General features: G+C 35.3%; 1 pseudogene; it reads right to left on the bottom strand.

The window, feature by feature from the left end:
* Nucleotides 1-5750: 5750 nt before the first annotated feature.
* The window catches only part of LOC107690897 (neuroblastoma-amplified sequence-like), a 170392-nt pseudogene continuing 162678 nt past the window's right edge, over nucleotides 5751-13464 (bottom strand).

Consider the following 13464-nt stretch of genomic DNA (forward strand, 5'->3'; position numbering starts at 1 on the left):
GGCACAAAACCAAGCTTCTACTATGGCCATTCCAGTTCCCTGACCTGAACCCTATTCATGGGTTTCATGTGACGTCACACAGTGGTGCGGCCGCCATTTGTAGGACCGAATTGCAATTCCGTCAGTCTGCTGTGCTGTGGAGCATAGATGCGTTTTTACATTTTAGTTAGCAAGTTCATAATGAAACTTGCAAAAGGTCAAATTCGCGTGCGAGACTGCTGATTTGCCAGAAAACTTTCATTATGCTCCACCTAAAGCTAATAAATCAATGAGATGTTTTTGATCTTTGATCTAAGTACAGTTATGTGAGTCTAGAATGTTTACGCTGCACTAAACTTTGACGAACAACACTCCGATCCGCAAACAAACAGATGAAGAAGAGGAGGAGGATGACGGTCCAGCGCATACAAGGAGAAAGGTTTGTAGTTTTAGTTTCCACATTCTTATTTTTATGAATGTAACAATGTAATTACTTCAAAGATGTTAGAGTGAAGAGGACCTGTTTGTACTATTACTATTATAATTCTGTAGAAGAACGTTATTTTAAAATAATCTAATTTAACTAAATAAGCTAGTTGCAGTGATTCTTACGATGGCAATGTACTGCTGCAATCAAATGTATATGCATCAATATGTCTGAGATCATATGCAGTAGCTGTGCCCTGCTTTTACAGTTACTAAATGTAAGCAGACTTATATGTTCAGGTGCTCACCAATATCAAAACACATGCAACTGACTACAACAAAACACAGAATCAAAGTTTTGTTGCTACTTTAGTTGCTGCTTCACTTAGCATGTAGAAACATACAGGAATAACTGAATATTTATCTTAAATGTGCCACAAATGTCTTTTAACAATGTTTTGTAGTAACCAAGAGAAGTGTCATCACCCTTTAAAAATTATTCATAGTAACAGTTAGGTAATAAGTATTTCAATTATTTTACCAAGTACAAAATGTTTAATTTTGCCATTTACCAATGGGTTTCTCAAAACACCTTTTACATTTTTAATGTTTTAACCTTTATTAAATGTTACAGTCCAAGTGTACATATAAATGCCTCATTCATTCAAGTAAATGCATGGGTAATTTTGCAAAATGTGTTAAATATTTTATCTACACTTATTGTATAACTGCTGCTTTTTTGCTGTAATTGCATGGTTTTGTAAATAAATTGTTTTGTAAATAAATGTTCCTCATGCCAGCTTGGTCAAGCTAGTTATTTAATGGACTATATAGATTTGTTAAGTCATGTTATTTATGTATTATAATCTATATAATTAAAATGAAAGTAAACATTTTGTCTAGGTAACGTTATTAATTTTAAATGAAATATTAATGAACAGCACAGTAGATATAGAAATGCAGCTGTGCCAAGTCTGGCGTGCTGCGCAACGGGCCAAGTCCGGCTTGAATGCCGCAGTGTCGGCAAGTTACGGCCGTCGCATCTGGTCCGGTTGATTCGGCCCAGAATCTGAAATTGAGTATGTAAGCATCCAGGCCGGATGCTGCAGATGGATCCGGGCCGATGGACAAGTCTCTAACAGGTGAAAATTTAACTGAAAATGGCCCGAGTGTATGGAGAGGGATTGTGTATGAGGTAGATGTAAATAGCCAGCAAACGTCAAATTGGTAAGTTTTCACTAGACTTTAGTGGAGTCAGCAGTTCGCTTGACAGTAAATAAGGATCTAATCCTAAAGTGTCTATTTTTATAAATACCATTGTTTTCCGTTGTTGTTTAAGTGTTATTTTGGTTTCTGATCACCAAGGAGAGGCTACGCAAGGTCCTAAAGGTGGCGGCCTCAACAAAAAAGTCACGTGACTGAAACCCATGAATAGAAAATTAGTGTGGTGAACTGAAGAGGAGAAGCACCATCATGGAGCTGGGAATCTGAAGGGTCTGGAGTGATTCTGGATGAAGAAATGGTCTCTGATCTCTTGTCAGGTGCTCTCTAACCTCATCAGGCATTATAGGTGAAGACTCAGAGCTGTTATCTTGGCAAAAGGTTGATGCAAAAAGTATTGAATAAAAGGGTACCATTAATTGTGGCCAACATGTATTAGAGAAAAGCATTTATTTCATAATGAGATGTCCCCCCATTTTAAATTCTTATTCTTTAATGAAAGGTTATATTTTTGTACATTTTTTTTTAAATAAAAGATCAATAGGATTAACAATGCAGATTTATTTTCACAGCCTTTTTTGATCATATTTACCAAAAAAACATTTGTCATAATGATATTTCCCCCCATTTTAAATTCTTATTCTCCAATGAAAGGTTAGATTTATGTGAATTTTTTAAATAAAAGATCAAAATGATTAACAATGCAGATCTATTTTCACAGCCTTCTTTGATCATATTTACCAAGGGTGCCAATAATTCTGACCATGACTGTGTATATATATATATATATATATATATACAGTATATACCTGTTAATTGAACTTATTCTTTTATGCACACGTCTGATACTATATATTAATCACTGAAAAAAACCTGTAAAAACCATCTTATCAAACCAATAAACCTGCCATAAAAGCCACTATTACACTAATAAACAGACTAAATCTTGCCGCCTCCACCTCTGAATAGAGCTCATAGACTCACGCCTGCCTTTCCCCTGGGTACACTATATTCTGTTTATCTGTGTTATCTAGTGGCCATGTTGCACTTGCATGTCTGGAGGAGGTCACATGTGATATAAATGAGCTCAGAGAGAAATGTCCCACCCTTCGGTGACCCCCGGCCTGCTCAGAGAGATCAGGAGCACCTCTCTCGTCTTTTCAGCATAAATTATTCAACTGCCGGCTTTAGAGGTGGAGAACACAGAGGAGCGGTACCGTAGGAATCAGCACACTGGAAAATCAATTATGTGCTAAATTTGATTAAAGGCAAGTCCAAGCCAAGAGATATGATGCCCTTTGACTGCGTGTGTGCGCGTCCTCATATTAAATGTGATGTGACATTAATAGTGGATATAAAATACTCAAATGCAGTTTATATATACTGCACTGACCTCACACAGAGGTTTCTAATGCCTATGGAATGAGTACAGATTTACAGTGATCTAAAAGACATACACATGCACATACATACACACTAAATGTGCGGTCACATTAGTGAAGCTTCATGGACAAAAAGGTAAATTTTCTATTGTCAATAGTGTAGCAAAACACACAGATCAAGCAGCTTTCTATTGGTCAGTGCCAGGAATCCACATGACCAACTGGAACCAGTTGCGAAATCTGGGTGGGGAAAGCTTTCAACATTCCTGATCGTGTGGACTCCTTTTGAAATTACTGGATTTCACAATGATAAATGATGGTAAATGTGCCCACTACATTTCACATGTTTGATAGCATGTGAACATTTCGGACATTTTTTCATTTCGTCTTCTATATACACATTTATGTCTACAAATGAAAGGGAAAAGTAAAGTAATTGAGGGAGAAAGAGAGGTGGTAGGTAATCAAAGCTCTCTGAGGGATACATACACTACAATTAGACATAATATCAATGATCATGGCCACTTTCATTCATTCACGCTCCCTTATCATTTGTATGTGATTCTGAGAGAAACCAGATTATTAACTCTTCGAAACAAAAAACACTACACCAGGTCTTTAAAGCTGTTTTTAACCATTCAGTGTGATGGATAATTCAAAGCAGCATAACCTTTGACCCTGTCATATTTCTCTACAACTGTTGTCATATCAATCCAGTGTTGTAGTTGAGAACATTTCATTCAAGTCCAAGTGAAGAACAAGATGAAAAATGTTTCGAGTCAAGACGATCAAGTCAAATTGAGTCCATATGCCCCTGACTGCATTACAAGACCGAGACTATACGTAAACAATGTTGGACTCAGACTCATATTTTCATGGTCATGGTTAGGCCTGGGTATTGAGTTTGATTCTTTTGAAGGTACCGACCGAATTGCCTGAAAAATTTTGTCTTGTTCGATACCACATTTCGATAAGAGGATAATCTCATCAATGTCAGTGAGCCAATAAGCAGGCAGCGTGCTTGCTGTGTTTAAATCAAGTGCTGGTGATTAGCTCTGGTAAGGCATCAAGGAAAAACACTAGTTTACGCCAGTTACGCCCAGAGAAGTGGCTCACACATGAGGCTTTAGCGTGTAAGCGTTCAATCACCCATTGATGTAAGGATACATTTACACTAGTGTGTTTTCATTTTAAAACAATGTTTTAAAAAGAAAACCATCCTCGTCCATACTGGTGTTTCCACTGCATTTCAGAAAAGATCTCCGTCCACACTTACATGACCGAAAACGCATGTTACTTGACCATTCATGCACACTGTAGTATCAAGCTACATAAGACAATTTATAAAATGTATACTACGCTTTTACTTAAAACTCACTTTAAACCACATAGTGTTTGTAATAACTTCTGATTGCGATCTAACGTGTTTTAGCCATATGATGTTGCTGAAATATGCTATTTGTAGACTTTTATATCAAGCTAATCGCTACACCTGCTTAGCATTTCTTATGTAAACACCCTGTATTGTTATGAAAATAGGAAGAATCTCATGAAAATCACATACAAATCGTATACTGTCGTAATCATGTGTTTATTAGCTTAATGTTTCATCCGTACAAATGTTTTCCTGGGTTTCTCCTGTACAGAACTGAACACGGAAGTGTAATGGGCGTTCGTGATCAGAAGAGATGGGGCGGGATATGAACGTGTAATATGATTTACATATGAGCTTCCTCTGAGTCAGAACAGCGATCTCGGAAAAGAAAACAGGCAGACAGAGCTGGAAGCTGCTATTGCTCATCAGTATTATTTATATTCAATTATTCATCAGTGAAAAATGAATAGAAATGATGATTCTGTGTTTTACAAGAAAAAAAAAACACTAGTGTAAACGTAGCCTAAAAGATGTGGCAACTGAAAACTATTTGCACTGATTTATTGTGATGGTTACATTTTGTTCCTTTGTGCAGTGGCTCAGGAGAGAGACAGAAAAAATAAAACCTTTGTTTTTTTTAGATATTGTGTAGTGTAATTGTGTTAAAACGGATTTCATAAAATTGTATCGAAAAAGTATCGTTTAGTAATCAGTATCGAAATCAAGGTATCGTATCGAAAATGTTTGAATGATACCCAGCCCTAGTCATGGTCTTGACTACAATAATGTACCACTCTTCAGCCTCCTTCTCTCATTTGTTGATGAGTTTCAATTTGTGACAATGACTGACTATTTATTATTGCTTAGCTAGATATTCTAGCAGTAGAAAGATAAAACATATAAAACATAAAAAATAAATAAAAACTATTCAAAATGCACATAGTTTTCTGTTAAAGCAAAAAACATGTTTTAACAGAGTCTGAAACAAAAACTGCTTTGAAGGCCATACTTCAGCTAGTATTAGTGTTCGTTTTATTAGCAGAAGTAAATGAGTTTGAAATGAGCAGCATCTGGAGGGAGTGAATTACAGAGGCACAGTTAATGTCGCTAAGCAAGCTTCAGTTTTGGACACATACAGTATAGTCCCTGTGACTTCTGCCACACAAAAGATCCACACTTGCTAGTCCCAGGAGTCACCATCAAAACAAGACATCTCATCTATGGCTCTCTTCATTCAGGCCCAAAGCTACATTTCACAAGTTGAGACCACAGCAATGAGAAGAACCTTTTAATGTAGATTCATTTACATCTTAGTTGCAATTAATTCTTTTTGACATTAAAACTATTTACTTTTCTGTTGACTCATTTTGTTTTCTTGTGTATGTAATGGTGAATTCCTCCTCCCCTGCTCAAAGCCTTGTAGTAGTTTTGCACTCTTTTTTCTTTTTTTCCAGCCAAGACGTCTGTGGAGAGCCGTTAGAGACAGCACAGATGGACCTAAAAGGTCGAAGAACAGCAAGTGCAATGAGAGAGAGCAAGAGAGAGTGAAAAACAGAGAGAAAGAGTGTGTTAGAGAAATTGAGAGAGGAGGATGGAAGGAGGGAGGGAGGAAAATAAGAGGATGAAGGGAAAAGGGAAGAGAGCATGGAGAGAGTCAGAGCTAAAATGTCGAGCGCTGAACTGTAAAGAAAGATCGGCCAGCTGTAGAAACCACTTCATAAAGAGGGAGAGAAACAACGAGAAAGCGAAAAACAGCATGGAGGAGGAGAGAGCTGGCACACGGAATTTAAAGTTTTAAATGCATGCCGAAGATAAAAACGATGTGGCTTGTGAAAAATCATTTGAATTTTTCTTAATTTGAAAGGAATGAAGATGTGAATATGAGAGAGCAGTAATGCGCTGTTAAGATATTCTACTCATCACCTCCTTCCAACAGACAGGCAAGAGCAATCCCTCGTTCTCCTTGATTGGAACTCCACTTCTGACCATTTCAAGGAGAAAAATGAGAGAGAAGAAATAAAATGAGAGAAAGAAGAGATGCAAATAGCACTTACTTATACAGTAGGCATATACTGTATATTCAGTCACACCTGAATATAAGTAGCAGTGGGTGAATTTTAAAAAATAGAAGAGGAAAAATACAGATAAGTTGCATCGTGGTGTGAGTCACATTTTATTATTAGCTACATTCAGGAATAAATGTTAAATACATTTACATAAAAGTATAAAATAAATTATAATGGCATTCATTATAAACAAAAAGCCTAAATTAATTTAAAGTGAAACTCAATTACCGGCATGTAGGAAATGCGCTATACAAATAGAGTTCATGTGCCATAGTTTGTCTAACAAGAACAAACTCTGTTAAAAATAAATGTGAGGAGAGACAAAAACCAAAACCCATGAGATAAAAAAAAAATTTCGACGCACAGACCCATTATGTCTAATTTTCCCTCAGTGACCAGTATTTACCAAATTGGAAAAACATAAAAAAAGCGAAATAATGACTTGTTCATTTTCACAATCTTTTTTTTTTTTACGACATTTATTTTACCACTTGTGATGTCAAGTTTGCAATGCTAGAAGACTTTGATACATTAATAAATTGCAACATGTTTGAGATTATTTAAAAAACAGCAACTTATTTTACTTATAGGCTACTTATTAAGGGCATTATTTTCCATCAATCAATCAATCAATCAATCAATCAATCTATCTATCTATCTATCTATCTATCTATCTATCTATCTATCTATCTATCTATCTATCTATCGCTATATATAGATGTATAAGACAAAGAAAGAGCTGAGGTAGGCACATTAGAGAGGGAGGAAGGAATGAAGTTAAAAAGGAAGTAAGAAAAGAAATAAAGAAGGAAGTAATAAGGGATGGATAGATCGATGTATGTATGGAGAAATGGATGGATGTATTTATGTATGGATGGCCAGCCAGGAGTTCTTGGCATGGCAGTAAGTGTGTGTCAGAAACGAAGTATGAGAAAGACAGCGGATCTGTGCAATCCCTTTCCTCTGGACAGACAAGCACAGAAAATGAACAGAATGAGGAGACGGCATACAGATGGCATAATTTTTTTTTACTATCTTCAGCTACAGGTGTGTGCACACAGTCATGTATCTCAACCCTCTTTTATAGTAATTTTTCAAATATTAGGTGTTGTATTATTAATACATACTTGAGCAGGGCTTATTGTTCCAACTGGCAACTCAGGAAAAGCATTAAACGCTGAATTTTATTTCATTATATATATTTTTATCAAATACAATTTTACTGAAAAATGAAGAACAATTTAATTCTATATTATAATAATAATTCTATATTTAAGTTCTATACTTAAGACCTCAGGTCTTTAGCGACTTTAGCGTCATTCACTTCACTCTCCCTTCTTCATTTTTTAAAGTTAGACATCAAGTTTTTTTTTAGTATTCCTCAATCTATTCATCATAAACATTATAACAAGAAAAAATAATGAATAAAAGAATGTCTGTTTTCTGATTAATTTTTTGTAAAAAGTGTAAACGGTCACTAGAGACCCGAGTTGTGCAATAGTGTACGTATATTTTTCCTGCGCAACAATAATTAAATATCTGATGACTCAATATGTGCAATTCACCTTTATTCCTCGAAGTGTTTGATAGACAGTGATGACGTGATGTTTCACTTATAATTACTGCAGGCATAAAACAAAAATATATCATCAGCAAAAACTGAACTGGCTTGAATGGCTTTACTGCAGAGCAATTACTGTACACAATGAAATATAAATGTCACTGTCATTTGATGGTGGATGTGGTGAATAAGCTGCCAGGGATCAAAATATTGATTTTGAAGTAATTGAAAACGATAGTTTTGAGAATATGGTTGATATCGCGTATATTAGCCAGATGCTGAATGTACTGGGGAAATACGCTCTGATGATGACAGTGATGGTAAAATCATCTGCTCAAATTAAACCCTTCTAAGCTTCAAAAGGTAACGAAATATGCTTTATTTTATTCTTTAGTAATTGTTCTTAAAATATCAATTTAGTTTTTTGCTATTGCAGCAGTTAGAGATCCATCCGTGTTGGATATGTAGGTCCGGGTTGCTAAAGACCTGAATATGTAATAATGATTGGCGAAACGTTCCTGTATTTAAGGGTTAAAGGGATAGACTATCTATCTACTTGATTTATTTGTCAAAACCAGGGCTCTGAATCGGTTCAAGGAACGAAAACGAAAACCAGAAACAAACGAAATATTGACAGGAACAGAAACAGAAACTAAATCAAATTGGATAGTTCCAAACAGAATCGAACATTTGAAATGGCCATTAACTGGTTAATAAAGTAATTTTATCGTTCCATTTAATATTTGAAATTTGCGGTCAACCAATCAGGAATTCAAGTAGTACGGACTGCAAATGTGAAGCTGACGCATCCAGCCAGTGAAATGCCCACGCTCAGCTGTAAATTCATCATAGGTAAGTCGCAATGCAATGCATTAGAGTTTATCCAAGGATAGTGAAAGATGGATTCAACAGATCATGCACACCTGCAGCGCTTGTGAACGGAGAAAACAGAATAAAGCTATAGGCTTACATACAAAGGAATAGCCTATATTGGCCTATACACGAAATGTATTTCACTTAAATCATTGACAGATTAACAAAACGAAAGAAAAAAAATGTGCCGAGTTTCGGTTTATTGTGATGCGATCCAAAGTTCACGGAAAAGAAAACGTGACAGCAGAAAATAGTTTTCTTTATTTTGTAAAAGCTTTACAGTTTTGAATGATGTTTTGCTTCTATCTGTATAACCAACCAGCGTTGGTATGACCATATTGCGCCGGCGCCTCACAAGCACACAGACACAACATATTTTGCGACATTGCAGCCTGTTCATTATCAGTAAATAAAATTCAGTTAAAGAAGCATAAAAAGTTGCACTGCTCCGTTGTACAATCTGTTGGGTTCAGCGTGACCAGCGCCTCACTGTGCTGATATAGCCGATGTGAAGGATGATGTCCATGCCTATTACATAATAAATAATATTTTAGCATCCAGATACGTCGTGAAGATGGAAAAATTTGGATTCGTACCAATCGAGGTAGGCATCAGTTTCACCTTAAATTAGTTTTTGGATTGACCTTTTTATAGCCTAAACGCATAGCCTTAACTTTAGAGGATTTGTTGTGGAGAGAAGGAAACTAATAACTGTGTTTATCATAGATAGCCTGTGTGTATGTATATATGTATCTAACTAACACAGATTTAGACAGATTTGTGAACAATATTTGAGAGAAATAGGCCTTTTGTGTACATAGAAAAAGTCTTAGACCTTTGAGTTCAGCTCATGAAAAATGGGGGCAAAAACAAAAGTGTTGCGTTTATAATTTTGTTCAGTGTATATATATCATCTATGGTGTTTATAATGTTTGTAAACATTTTGCTTGACCGGCGTTTTAGCACATTATTTCTGAATGTAGCCTAATAATAAAATGCGACGTGAGCCTACGCTTGTTTTTTTTTTTCTTTAAAAACGCAATTTTATACGAGTAGCATTTTTTTTAACAATGCGGCAAACATTTTTAAAAACCTTAAAAAGTACTTTAATGTCTTTAAAACGTTAACAGATTTTTTTTCTTTTGTTTAGTAGCCAAAATCTAGAAAAGATGATGCTGTATTGGCTGCAACTAAGCGCAGCGGGTTAAGATAGGCTACCAGATCTCTTCCTGTTTTTTTTCTTTTTTTGAATAGAAAAAGCTGTACTTTATTATTAATATTAGGCTATTATTATTATTATTATTAAAGAAAAAGTTTTAAAAAATAACGTTATTAACCGGTATTTTTTCTAGGCAAACCGGTTTCGGAACGATAATAATACAGAGGAACGCAGGAACAGAAACGTTAAAATATCGATTCTGCTTGGAGTGAACCGATTGGATTTTTTTTTTTATTTTCAAGCCCTGGTCAAAACAATATGATTATTTTGTGTTCTGCAGAGGTTAAACAGGTTTGGACCAACATCACTATTTTGAACATACATCACCAGAAAAGAAGAGAGAGTGAGTAAATTTACCTCTGCCTTCGAAAATGCCAAAAAATTAACTTGTCAAGCTGAACAAACAATATTTGATTGAGGCTGAATATATTGCTCACAACGATCAGTGGTCCAAAACATCAATTGCTGCCAACAAATGAAAATAAAAAGGCTTGATTTTTGTTATGGGGAAATGTCCTTTAAAGGCCCCAGCAGAGAGGTTAATGAAGCGACTTTGATCACACTGGAAGTCAGAAACATGAGCACACACAGCCATAAATATTTCAGACCATAATCTTATAAAATTCCAGATAAAGGTAAACCCATTGATCCAGAATAAAATGCCCCATACTCTCTAGGGTGGTCTTTCCTGTGTGTGTGTGTGTTTGTGTGTGTGTAGGTCTGGTGGCATGTTTGTCAGTGGCATTGTATCTGTGGAAGATGAACTGATTAAAAGCATAAATGTTCACACAAACACAAACATGTTGGGTTTTCTATCATAGTAGTCACTTCTATTGACCTAGTGGTTTTTTATATAGTGAGCTAATGATATTTTCTATCCTCTAACCCTAGCCTCTTTTCATTAAGACATTATTTAGTTGCTCATTAAGCTATTTTGTTATGGGGACTGTTGGTAAGGGATTCAGTTTTTTTCTATCCCTGTGTGGACACTTTGTTCTCACACAAATAAAACAGCACATTAACACAGCCTATTTACAAATCCACATAGTGTTCACTAATATCTGCTAATGCACACATGGAATACGGAAAGAGCTCGTTAAAAATGTATGGGTTTGACTTTGTCGCATTTTGTTTTGTTTTTTGTCTTTTGTGCTGGTTGCAATGCAGCTTTAATTGGAATGACGGAGGGTGCTTGTCGTCTCATAAATGATGCATGCTTGGCTTTTCTTTTATCATTTAAATCATAAAGCTGGTTTGGATCAGGACAGAGTAGGACGAGGAGCAGGTCCAAAACACCGCTGGGTCTCTGCAGTACCCGTTTCAGAGCAGCCCTCGTGAAAACACCAAGCGGTTTTATTATTACAGACGACAGTGGTAAAGGAGGGGGTGGATGAGAAATATATAACCACAAACTATTACCCGCATATTGGAGTTCAGCAACAATCTGATTAGATGTAAATCAGAGAAGGTAAAACCGAAGGGAGGTAGAAAAGAATCACAACGACTCATTGACAAGTCTGGTCCACACTGCAGTGTATTTGCCCAAGAATCTCCTACTCATGGAGAGACCATATGATTGAAACGTAAAGGGATCAACAGTTTATTCTGAGTTCACCTGCAGTTTAGGGACAGTTTAATCTTAAATAGATTCAGAGGCTGCGCTGCAAATAATCTTTTACTTTTACAGACAGCTTTGTAAATATTCTGTCACACGCTATTTTTACCCATCAGATACTGTAATGCTTGATGTTTTAATGTGACATTAATCTAACAAGAACATACGTGGCAAAAGGTTTTTTAGGTCTACCATACCATGTTGCAGCTTCTTTGCCTTATTCTGCTCTCTGTAAACTAACAACGATCAATACAGCATTTATTAATCTAGGATAATAAAATTTTTGCATAAACTAATACAATTTATTAACATCCGTTATTGCATTATAAACAAACATGAATTGAAAATTAACAACTGTTATATTATGCATTAACATTAACCTAGATTAATAAATTCTGCAAACGTTTTATTTGTCATTATACCTAATTCATTAACATTTGTTAAATTGTAAAGTGCAATCAATTTATTTTCTCTTGTTTACTTCTAATACCTATTAATATATCATCACTGTGGGAAAATTTCTGAATACAACCATTTAAAAGTTAAAATGTAAGATTTTTAATGTGTATGTTTAAAATAAACCCCTTATGCTGCATTTATTTGATAAAAAAATGCAGTAAAAATATTGTGGAAATATTATTGGAATTTAAAATAAATTTTTATTTTAATATATTGTAAAACTGAATTTTTAGCAGCCATTAATCTAGCCATCCATTTTTTTTTCTTTCTCTCTCTCTCTCTCTTTCTTTTTTTTTTTTTTTGGAAACCATGTTACGTTTTTTCAGGATTCTTTAATGAATAGAAAGTTCAAAAGAACATTTATTTGAAATAGAAATCCTTTGTAACATTAGAAATGATTTAACTGTCACTTTAAACCATTTTATTGCATTTTTGCTGAATAATTATATAATTATTTTATCAGTAAAAAATAATATATATATATTATTTTTATCTGTCAAAATTAGTAAAATCTGGTAAATGACAGAAAAATTTGCCAACCACTGAACAGATAGATAACGCAAGACACCACAACAATAGATGTGAAAAGAAGAAAAAACAGGAAGATGATAAGAAACAAGAAAACTATAAAGGTGCTGTGCTGAGTTGACAGAATTTCCCTGAATCAATAATGACAAAAACATTGTTTTTTAAGTCAGGAATTGTTCTAAAGTAAAGGTAATGGACTGAGAACTAAAGATACATAAAGGTGCAAGTTTTGAAGTGCCAACAATTTCCCAGCGAAATAGCTTCTGGGAGATTTTGCTGAATGCTGGTATGCCTGGAGATGGAAAGAAAATAGAATGACCCTTTTAAAAATGGCCAATACCAAAGTCATTCAGCCGAACTGTCGACTACTGTCCCTTTTTTTCATGTTTTCTTTCTTCACATTACAGGCCCATTCGTTCACATTTCCTGAACTGTGATTTCAAGGAAAGACCAGGTCTATACACACAATGGATCCAGTGAACTCCCGCAGAGAAGAAAATGAAGGAGTGATTGTCTTAATGGTGGACTCCTTACATCTCTAGGGTCAAATCTTCACGGTCCGACAGATTCTGACATCCGGTGTTCTATTCCACACACATTCTTAGATCAATTTGCTTTAAACTGTCTAATTGAAGCTTTTCTGTCAGTGAAACAGCGTCGCCTGTACAAATGTTTTCAATAGCAAGACTGACAAGGCTGTCACGTAAACAAATATACACGCTGCGCATGACTAGCAAAATTAATAACAGGCCACTTAAAA

Source organism: Sinocyclocheilus anshuiensis, unplaced genomic scaffold, assembly GCF_001515605.1.
Source record: "Sinocyclocheilus anshuiensis isolate Anshui unplaced genomic scaffold, SAMN03320099.WGS_v1.1 scaffold3034, whole genome shotgun sequence".
NCBI lineage: Eukaryota > Metazoa > Chordata > Actinopteri > Cypriniformes > Cyprinidae > Sinocyclocheilus > Sinocyclocheilus anshuiensis.